An 11,383-nucleotide genomic window follows, 5' to 3' on the forward strand; every position below is an offset into this window, starting at 1 on the left:
CAGCAGTGAGTGAACGCATTCTGTGATCGATTGGTTCTGTTTTGCAGCATTTGTGTGTGTTCAGATAAGCAGGAAAACAGTTCTATCCTACACAGTTTCCTTGTTAAATGAAAAAAATCGCTAGTTTAAAAAAAAAAAAAAACCTTAGTATCAATATTTTTTATTTGAGTATTGATACTTTCGATACTCACATCAGTATCAATATATCGATGCTTCATTATCGATACAGCCATCCCTAGTTTTGAAGCAGTTAGATGAAGGATATGCTGACCCTTTGGCAGAACATCACAAATTAAAGTAACATAAAGTTCAGCCAACATTGTGTTATTATTTTACAACTCTTCATGTTGTTCTAAAACCTGAAAACCCAGGTTATTTTCATGCAGCTCTTTTCCATTAACATATCCTTGTCCAAATCACACACACACACACATGGCAAAAGTGCAAAGTGTATGTGAAATAGTACACTACAATATTGTTGGCCTCAACGCTGAGGGGGATGAACTAAAGCCACAATAAGTGAATTAATAAATATTATTTCATAAGTTATTTAAGCAAGTGCAACAGCATTTAGTTATTCACTATTTATCTATTTTACACAGATTACTAATCCAGACAGTGTTTATGAACAAAACTGTGCTGCTGTTTTAGGCCTATAATCTAGTTTAGAAATGGTTCGTATCATGGAGCATTGTCCTCCTCACCTCGCTATTATGGACTTGTAACAATAGTCTTGGGTGGTCATAAAAATAGCAGAAGTTTTTTTTTATTTTTTTTTATATATAGTTAGTTGGTGAGTTAAAATTATAATTTATAATTTATTATTATTATTTTTTTTTTTTTTCCTATGCTGTGAAAAAGCTCAGGCTAGTAGGTCACTTACAGCATGAGTCATTCTCCCTCCCTCAGTGAAACTGAACCTGTTAAAAAACATGAAGACATATTGTGATTTTGTTCCTTATATATTCACTTTGGTGGCTTAATGTGAATATTTAACATATGCATCACCACATGGAGTTTAAAAAAAAAAAAAAAAACCCTGAGCCGTCAGTTGGGGCATAATGTTTTCTCAAGGAGAAAGTTTTATTTGGATCACTCATGTCATTTACTGTACATCAGTCAGGGTCAGATAATGATTCATAGAATTTGATTTAGACCAGTGATGGGCAAACCTGGCCCTTCCAGGCCACTTTCCTGCAGAGATTTGATCCAACCCTGATAAAACTCACCTGCCTGTAGCTTTCTAGTAGTCTTGAAGACAATGATTAGCTGGTTCAGGTGTGTTTGATTAGCGTTGGAGCTAAACTCTGAAGGAAAGTGACCTGGAAAGGCCAAGTTTGCCCACCCCTGATTTAGACCATATGTTATATTGAAATTATCAGCCAATTGGAAAATAAGTATATTTTCTTGCCAAAGCCAATTTTTATTCAAATGTTAATGTTGGAGCCTTGATGCCAGGCTCTCAGGGAACAAATAAAAACAGTGAGGCTTAAATATCAGAGGAATTTCAACCAAAATTGAGCATCACCTCTGCCTAAGCACTTAAAGTGAAGGTTCGGGACACTGCTGTCTAATATTTGCCTGTCAGATACCAACTAAATTTACAGTATATTGCTGTCTACTAGTTGCTGTACTTTCACTGTAATGTTTACAGTAGTAGCTCTACAGTGATTTAAAATTAAATTGCAACTGTATGTTGTGACTTTGTGCTGTGACTTCACAATAAACAGTATCTGTTTTATTTTTCAATGCAGAAGCAAGCTACAGTATTTCACTTCATAGACTTAATATTCATTAGCCACTGTAGGTAAATAACTATATAAAGAATAATAAAGTGCAGCAAACAGTGAAACTATTTGTGCTACAAATCAATGTGTTTATGATTACGATAATAAATTATTATGATAACAAATACCAGTATATATACCATATAATACCATATACACTGTAAAGTAGTACAGTTGACTGTAATTATAGATGTAGCTACAGAAATTAATTGCAGATGTAATTAATTACAGGCAGCTATTTGAAAAAATAAGTACAATGTAAAAACATGTATGTACACCATAAGTGCATTGTATGAAATTATTAATTTAAATGTAAGTACTGTACATAGACATTAAAAACAATATAAAGGTGGGTCCAGATTACTACCTTCAAGAACCATAGTCCATACATTTTACTAAAAACCTTGTAGAAAGGCCCTTCGTGAACATGTTATATTTCTTTTGTTTTCAAATGACCCTTCAAATAGATTCCCCTTCACACAGTGGCACAAAAATGACATTTAGAATCTGCTCATCTCCTGTATGCTGGCTCACGGGGATACTGCATTTAAATACTGTACTCAAATGTTCCTGAGGAGAAGGAACCTCTGCTTTGGTACACATCCCCACAAGGTGCCCTTGGTCCAGTCATGTATTTCTAAAGTGGCTTTCAGCAGTTGCTGCTGAAGTCTGAATAACCCCAAATAAATCCAAATATTTTCTTTTTAGGCTGAAACACAGATGTCCTTGACTACTGTGAGTCATTCAGATGAGCAGAATTAGCACTATTTCCACAGACTTCAACTCTTCCTAAATCACAAATATAATTAGATTTGCAGTCCGCATAGTGAATGAGGTAACTAATCAGACGCCTTGCCTGCACACTGCTAAGGCACAACAGCTGATAAGGAAGGATGCATAAGGAACCATAAGGACATAATTCTTGCTTCCATTGCATTTACATTAGAGCTCATATCCTGTTGTCTTGTAAAGTCTTTGCACAGAACGAATGTGATTAGCTAATAAAGTTTGTAGTACACCTTATCTCATCTGTGATGTTTAAAACATAATAGTGATTTTTCCCTACAGTTATAACGGACATAACATATATATATATACAGTATATATATATATATATATATATTATAATATAGAATATGAAAATGTATTATACTACGTGTATCACTAAAATAGCCTCACAGCTAAAAAGCTACATGACATTTTTCAGTATTGAGGTGTAACGTCACTGTTCTTGAAGCTGTTAAACTTACACACTGTTGAACAATGTTGAGTATTTCTCTCTCTGTCTGTCTGCAAAGACTTAAGATAAACAAATACAGATATATACTCATATTACTTATGAATGTGAGAAAGCATATAGGCGCAGAGTTATGTTTCTACAAGTAGGTGCCCACCCTCCATAACACAGTCCCCCAGAAACATATGAACAGTTTTATTGATTGATTCGTTCATTGATTGCAACTTGCAAGTGCAAAAACATTATCAACCAAATATAATTGGTTGAGCAAATGATAACTGGTCTCATTACTCAATATTTCAAGAGTGCAGTTTTGTCCATGCACTTGATAAGGCTGGGTGGTATATCGAGTTTGATATAATTTTTTTAAACTACACAGAATGAGGCGATACCATTTCGACCCACAGGGACACCATGTGAGACGTCAGAGAGGTTTTTGATTGGTTAAAGTTAATGGAGAATATCTTGTGTTTTTCCATGGGTGCTTGTCACAATAGACTTAGTTTAGCGGTGCAAAGTGTGGGTGCTCAAGCGACTATGGGAGAAAGCCCAACGTACTATATTGCGAAATAGTCCCACCTTATAAATAAAAGAGCCAGTCACTGATTGCTAAAGTCTTTGCGTCACTGCAACTGACGATAGAAGCTCCAGTTGCTATAGAAACAGTCAGTGTCCTGAGACATATGCTGAGGACTGCACATGAACATTGGCTGGTCTAGCCTGGAAAAATATGCTTTTTTAAACGCTAAGCATAAGAGACAAAATTTATGAGACTGTTGTGATTTTTATGAGGCAGCTGTGATTTCACTGGTGATGATTCAACATTTAAATTTTTTTTTTCCTTTTATTTCTTAAGTTTAACTTTAAGCTCAGAATGGATGATTATGACTTTACCGTTTATGCAACCTCAGAAAAAATGTAATGTTTTGGGTGTGGGATGGGGGGGTCATCTCATACGTTCCTGCACAGAAAAAAATTACTGCTGAGGCAAATAACATGCAAATAATGAGACTGCAGAACAAGATGAATTAAATAAATCAAAAAACAAACAAAAAAAACCCGAAAGAATCACCTGAACCTCAGGGACAAAAACAGAATGAATCAAACGAATCTCAAGGACAAAAAAAAAAAAAAAAAGAATGAACCAAACGATTCTCAGGGACAAAAGTAGAATGAACAAAATTAATCTCAGGGTCAAACAAAGAATGAATCAAATGGATCTCAAAGAAAAGAAAACACAACAGCTCAGTTAAATCTCAGGGTCAAAAACAATGAATCAGATGATTCTCAAGGAACAAAACAGAAAGAATCACATAGAGCTCAGAGACTTGAACAAAGTAAAAGGTCAAAACCGGAGAATAAAGAGGTTTCACAGACTCCTTTTTGAAAACAGTCAACAGCTAGACATTGGAGAAAGAAGGTACTCGCACCCAGATGGACTATGACAATTCTTTCAAAGATAATGATTTAAAAAAAAAAAGGAAAATTAGAGATGGTTCTTAGTCTCCTGGTAAAATGAAAAAGATTCCTATTCAAAGTAAGTGCTCATTATAGAATCCTGTTTCTGCCACTGAATAATAATAATAATAAAAAAAAAAAAGTAATTGCGACTTTTTATTTCACAATTCGGACTTTTTTGTATCTTTTTTTATATCTCGCTGATCTGAATTTATAACACGCAATTGCAAGTGTGAGTTTATATCTCACAATTCTGAGAAAAGAAGTCAGAATTGCGAGAAAAATAGGAAAAAAAAAAACAGAACTACGAGGTTATATCCCAGAATTCTGACTTTATAAATCACAATTGCATAGTTTATATTTAATTTTTTTATTTATTTTTTTAGTTTGTATCACACAGTTAAGAGTCTTAATTGCGAGATGTAAATTTGCAGTTGCGACGAAAGTCAGAATTCTGAGACAAAAAGTCGCAATTACCCTTTTTTTTGTTTGTTGGCAGAAACGGCTTCCCTAGTTACCAACATTCGATAGTAATGTTGGAGTGGACTCTGATGAGGATTCTTTACTTTCCTCGCAGTCCTGGTCCCTGAAGAAGCGCTATGTTGAATATTAAGAAGTTTCTTATGTGCACCAGAGGAGTCAGGAATGTTAAAATTGAGGGTGTGTTTCCTAATCTACCATTCTTTATTGATTCAGTCAAGAATTTTCTGAAAAGTTCTGAGAGTGCAGAGAAGAAAGTTTTCACTGATCAGGAAAATTATAATTTGAAGAAACTTGCTTTGAAAACTATAAATGACATTTAAAAGATAGTAAATATGTTTAGTACTTTTTGTCAACTTGTTTTTCTTTTGTTTCCTTTTTTTCTTTTGTTTTAAGTGTGAGTTAAGAATTGGCAACCTGATTGTAAATGGATTTGGAGATGAAGGAAAAAGGGATTCATTTTTCAGACTGTGCTTCCTTACACATAGTACTGCTGATAAAGTTGACTGGAAGAGAGAATGGAATAGTGAACATAAAATAGCAACAATTGTGGAGTGGGAATATGTTTTTGGGAAACATATGGGGAAAAGTTAACTCCTCTGTCTGTTGAGTATGTAGAGGTCATTAAAGGCCACCTATTAAAAATCAGAGCAATATATGAACATGTTTTATGTTTTAATGATGTTTTAAACATCATTTTAAGTTTTTAATGCTTTTCTTTTTCTGATCTCTCCCTCTTGTGTAAAAATGGTCAAAATGAGTTATTCACAGATTGAAGTATGATTCTGGGCAGGTGCTATCTCATACTACTATTTGTAAGCATGCTTTCAGCTTTTACAGTGGCTTATTTAAATGTGAGCATTGAGAAGAGCAACTAGCTCAGAGCTGCAGTACTGGAAGCAGATGTCTCCCTGCATGAACTTAATGCAGCTCAGAAGAAGCAGAGTAGAAAAAAAAGCTTTTGGATCAGATGGTCTGCCTGTTGATTTCTATTTTTGTTTTTTATTTTTTTATTTTTTTTGGCCTGTAATTGAAGATGATCTTTTGGCAGTGTTAAATTACAGTCTTGCTGAAAAGGTGCCAAAAATTACCTATACGGCTCATGAAAAACTGGAGACCTGTGTCCCTACTTTGCACTGATTATAAGCTCCTTTCCAAAATATTTGCAAGTACACTTAGTAAAACGGTGCAACAAGTTTATCATGCTGATCAGACGTACTGCGTCAATGGCATGTTGATTTCTGATAATATTAACTTAGAAATTGCTTTTTGGTCTTAAAGTGAGGATTGTTTCTATTGATCAAGAAAAAGCTATAAGGCTGTGAAACTGTTTGATTTTCCAGATGTTAAATAGTGTCTATGGATCTTATAATATTTCTTCTCTAGATAGGTTTTAGACCATGGATTAAAACTTGATGAAAACTTGAGGCAAATGTGCCACATCCATGCTAATTTGTATGCATTGCATACAGAGATGGATGCATACAGGCCGCCTGTTTACGAGCCTCCTGGTACCTGTTGACGACGGAATTGATGGCGTCGCCGAACAGGCCAGAAGGCGCAAGCGGGGCGTCCATGAGGAAGACCCTGTCCTTCTCTTTAATGTCGGACAGGGTCAACCAAAGATGCCTCTCCGCTGCCACTAGAGCTTCCATAGACCGCCCAATGGTGCGGGAGGTCTCCTTGGTGGCGCGGAGAGACAAATCAGCGGTCCTACAAAGTTCAGGAATATCTTCAGATTTTACTTCCTCGCCTTCATCTAACTCCTTTAGCAGGTCGGCTTGGTACGCCTGTAACACCGCCATGTTGTGCAGACACACACCAGCCTGACTAGCCTGACCTGCCGCCATATAGCCCTTGCCCACCAAGCTAGATGTTGTATGTAACAGCTTGGAGGGCAATGCCGGAGCTTTTAAGGACAATGCCGCGCCAGGGGACCGAAAGCTCGCAAGCGTCTGTTCCACCCGGGGCATCACTTTATAGCCGTGGTCACTAACCTCCACCACATTTGCATATTGAGAAGAGGTGGGGACAAATAAACAAGAAAGGTCTGGCCCACAATCTCGACACCTCGGTGTGGAGCTCGGGGAAGAACGGCAGGCTCCGGTGTGGAGGTGGCAGCTTACTCCGCAGAAAGCGTTCATCCAACTTTCTTTTCTGCGGTTCAGCCTGTTTCTCGGGGGGTCAATCGATATTTAACTTAGCCACGGCATGAGTAACCACCTCCAACAACTCCTCATACTGGGCTGAATAAGGGGGCGAGTCTTCACAGATGCCCTCCACATCAACCTCCTCGAAGGAAGATAGGCGGAGCATCGAGCCCGTTCCCCGGGGGAAGAAACCGCAAAGCGGGCTTCCGATCCAGGAGAGCGGGCCCCAGATCTGGCGGGTGAGGAAGGAGATAAGGACTCGCCCGTCTCCATTCCCTCAGCCAAATCCAATTGCAAACTCCACGAATGCAGCCGCCGCTCAGCTGAAGCTGAAGCGGAACCCGCACCGCAAGTAACCCTGGTGAAGGCTCCCTCCTCGAAGAGAGCCTTCCGGGAGCGAAGTGAGCGCAGTGACATCCGCTCACAGTGCGGGCAGTTGGCCCCCTCGAGAGCCGACTCCGCATGCTTCGCTCCCAAGCAGACAACGCACAGACTGTGTGTATCCCTGCTCGTGATGTAGCGAGTTCCTGAAGGGGAACACTGCATTCCAGCATAAGAACCTTATCCCATCTGTGAAACAAGGTGGTGGTAGTAGCATGGTTTGGGCCTGTTTTGCTGCATCTGGTCCAGGACGGCTTGCCATCATTGATGGAACAATGAATTCTGAATTATACCAGCAAATTCTGAAGGAAAATGTCAGGACATCTGTCCGAGAACTGAATCTCAAGAGAAAGTGGGTCATGCAGCAAGACAACGAGCCCAAGCAGTTCTACCAAATAATGGTTAAAGAAGAACAAAGTTATTGTTTTGGAATGACTGTCAAATTCCGGACCTTAATCCAATTGAAATTTTGTGGAAGGACCTGAAGCAAGCAGTTCATAGGAGGAAACCCACCAACATCACAGATTTTAAGTGGTTCTATACTGAGGAATGGGCTAAAATTCCTACAAGCCATTGTGCAGGACTGATCAGCAGTTACAAGAAACGTTACTTGCAGTTATTGCTGCAAAAGGGGATCACACCAGATACTGAAAGCAAAGATTCACATACTTTTGCCACTCACAAATATTTAACATCATTTAAGATCATTTTTCTAAATGACAAAGTATATTTTTTGTCTCCTTTGTTTGATTGGATTCTTTTTGTCTACTTTCAGGAATTGTGTGAAAATCTAATTATGTTTTGGGTCATATTTATGCAGAACTATAGAAAATTCTAAAGGTTTCACAAACTTTCAAGTAGCACTGTATATATATATATATATATATATATATATATAATAACACAGGTGGTAAAATCAGTGGTCACATGATGACTTAAATTTCATTACAGTTAATATACCTCCTTGCCAGCAATTATAATAACATAAAGACCCACACAAAGACAAAACATCAATAAAAATGTCAGTAAACATTAAAAGAAAATACATATAGAAAAGGTACACAAAGCAAAAGATACTTAACTGATAATAATAAGAAAAATTATCATTTAAGTTTTGTATAAACACATTTAGATTATTGTTGTGTTTTAACATTTATTATTTAGAAATTTATAATTTATCAATATTTTATAGTGAATATTAGTAGTCTTATTTAATACACATTTTCACAAGAAATCATCATTATTTTAACTTCTAAAAACATGAGTTTTACAATATTTTAGAGTAAAATAACATACATTATCTTTTTAATTACAGTATCATTTTCTTTATATAAGGTAAGGTTGCTTACAGTTAATTAATTAACAGCTTTTTACATTCATTTACTTTCAAATGGTTTTTGCAAGAAATGAAAGACTAATAAATATTCTTCTGATAATGTCTAAAGTTGCTTAAAAATGGGTGGCAGAACAATTAATCACATATCTTAATAATAGTGCATTTCCTCTTCATCCTATGCAATTTGGTTTTAGAAAAAATAAAATTCTACATAAACTGCAAATTATTTTATGTTAGAAAATATAAAATCAAAGATAAAGCAGGTGTAGTTGGTGTGGTATTTCTGGATATTACTAAAGCTTTTGAAACTGTAAATCATTATGTTTTGCTTATCAAATTTAAATTTCTCAGTTGAGGCCATTATGTGGTTTAAGTCTTATTTAGAAAATAGGAAACAATATGTAAGAGTTATAAATACAACATCAAAATATTTAGATTTGAATAAATCTATTTTAGTTCCATTGTTATTTTGTATGTATGTAAATAATTGACCAAATGTCTGTCATCCAGATGTTATTTGTCAAATGTATGCTGATGATGTGATTTTAAATGTACATGCAAAGTCAGCAACAGGCTGCACAGAAATTAAATTCAACGATGGATCAGGTTTCACAATGGCTTTATAAATCATGTTCACAATCATGTTTAATGTCAACAAAACTCTTTGTATGTTTCTTACCAAAAAGGCATGTCAGGATGTAGAAGCAGATGTGTTTGTCCAGGGACAGAAGCGTGACGTATACATGGATTTAAATACTTAGGAATTTCAAAGACATGTGATGGAAGTTGTTAACACAGTAAAATTGAATTTAGCAAATTTTAGATTTATTAGAAATAGCTTGACTGAGGAAGCAGCAGTTTTGTTTATGAATTCCATGATTCTTCCACATATCACATACTGTATGACTACCTGGACTCAAACATGAAAGTCTATTCTTAAACTGGTTGAAATTGTTTATAAATAAGTTTTTAAGATTTTAGATAAAAAAGCTGAATAGCGTTCATCGTTGTAGTGTCCATTTAAGATTTTAAATGGTTTTGCTCCACCAGTTTTTCAAAGATTATATACATCAAATAACAGGACGGTATACAAGAGCTGGTATAAAGGGTAATTGTAATATACCATTGAGAAGAAGTACCTTTGACCAGTTATCATTTGCTTTTAGAGGAACACATGACTGGAATAGACTTCCATCAATGCTAAAGGAATTAAAACATATTGCAGGTACTTGTGGTTTCTCTAGAAAGCTGAAAATGTGGTTACCGTCGAATCAAAATTGTGACCATTTGTAGAGATTTTTGGAGTTTCTTTGTGTGTGTGTGTGTGTGCGTGTTAAGAGAATAGTGCTGTTTTCATTGTTTTTTAATGTCAACCTGCCAAGGGACTACAAATTAGCCAATTTGGCTAAATCTGACTGTTAAATCTGACATGTTGGTTTGTATTATTAATGAGTATTGTCCCTCATTAAATAAACAAGTAAAAACTATAAATTAACATATACAGAGACTTAGGTCATCATAGAGATCCCTTTATTAGGGACCATCATAATCTCGAGCAGGTGGTGACTGCACCACACTCCACGAAACTTTCTCCAGCTCAGATGCCTCTAAACAACTTGGTCATGAGATCAAAAGATCTATTTTCCAGAGAGAGATTTTCATATATCTTTCAGCCAAGCATCGGCTCTGGCACGAGTACCAGCACCATTTTGGATTAACCGGTTTGAGAAATGGCAAAAGGGTACATTTTCAAGGATGAAAGCTTGTTGAATGGAGTGAGCCAACTGGTAGCTTGTTGAACTGAGTGGGCTGACTGGTCGTGGAACCACACTGGCCAGAGGTCAACCAAGACATGGTTATGGCCTGTTTTTTTCCTTGGCCTCTGCCCATGCATCACACCTTAAGGAATAAATCCATGCTTAACAAACACAGCCCCTCTCAGCAGCAGAACACTGTCTTCTATAATCACCACCAGCCACTGGCGAAGGACAAGTTGAATCATTGTTTGGTTTATGGCTAACGTAAAAACAGATATGTCCTGAGTACTCAGCTAACAAAAATATGTTCTAAAAACACTTTGCCAACATTCCCATTTAGTTATGAAAATGTTGTTTTTGAATAGCCCCTGAATGTTTAAAACATCCATTGTTTTCATGCTTATTGTTTTTTTTTTCTTGGTTATGTGCACATTAAAGAAAACACTACAGGGATCCTATCATGCCCCTTTTTACACAAAGGAATATAAATCTCAGGTGTCCCTAGAATGTGTCTGTGAAGTTTCAGCTCAAAATTATGATCCGATCATTTATGATACCATGCTATAAATGCCTTTTTTTTTTAACAGAAAGAAAAACATGCTGTTTTCATGCATGTATTGTTAAAATTAGCTGCTTCTCCCCACCCCTTTTTCCAGAAGATGGCTATGGCTTTACAAATTGTGCCTCAGATACTCTGCCAAAACATCTTGCTTGGTTTTGATAATCATCTCTATATTGCATTCATGCTCATGTGACATTGCAGTTCTTCCTCATGTTTGTGTGCGGCTTAAAGCCAT

At 36.4% G+C, this 11,383-nt stretch overlaps 1 long non-coding RNA gene across 1 annotated transcript; it reads left to right on the plus strand.

The window, feature by feature from the left end:
* On the plus strand, positions 1-10,887 carry LOC107695098 (uncharacterized). The gene is made up of 3 exons (XR_001634957.1): positions 1-94; positions 1,978-1,979; positions 10,873-10,887. It is a non-coding gene; the product is annotated as an uncharacterized LOC107695098 (long non-coding RNA).
* Positions 10,888-11,383: the final 496 nt, after the last annotated feature.

Source organism: Sinocyclocheilus anshuiensis, unplaced genomic scaffold (genome assembly GCF_001515605.1).
Source record: "Sinocyclocheilus anshuiensis isolate Anshui unplaced genomic scaffold, SAMN03320099.WGS_v1.1 scaffold506, whole genome shotgun sequence".
NCBI lineage: Eukaryota > Metazoa > Chordata > Actinopteri > Cypriniformes > Cyprinidae > Sinocyclocheilus > Sinocyclocheilus anshuiensis.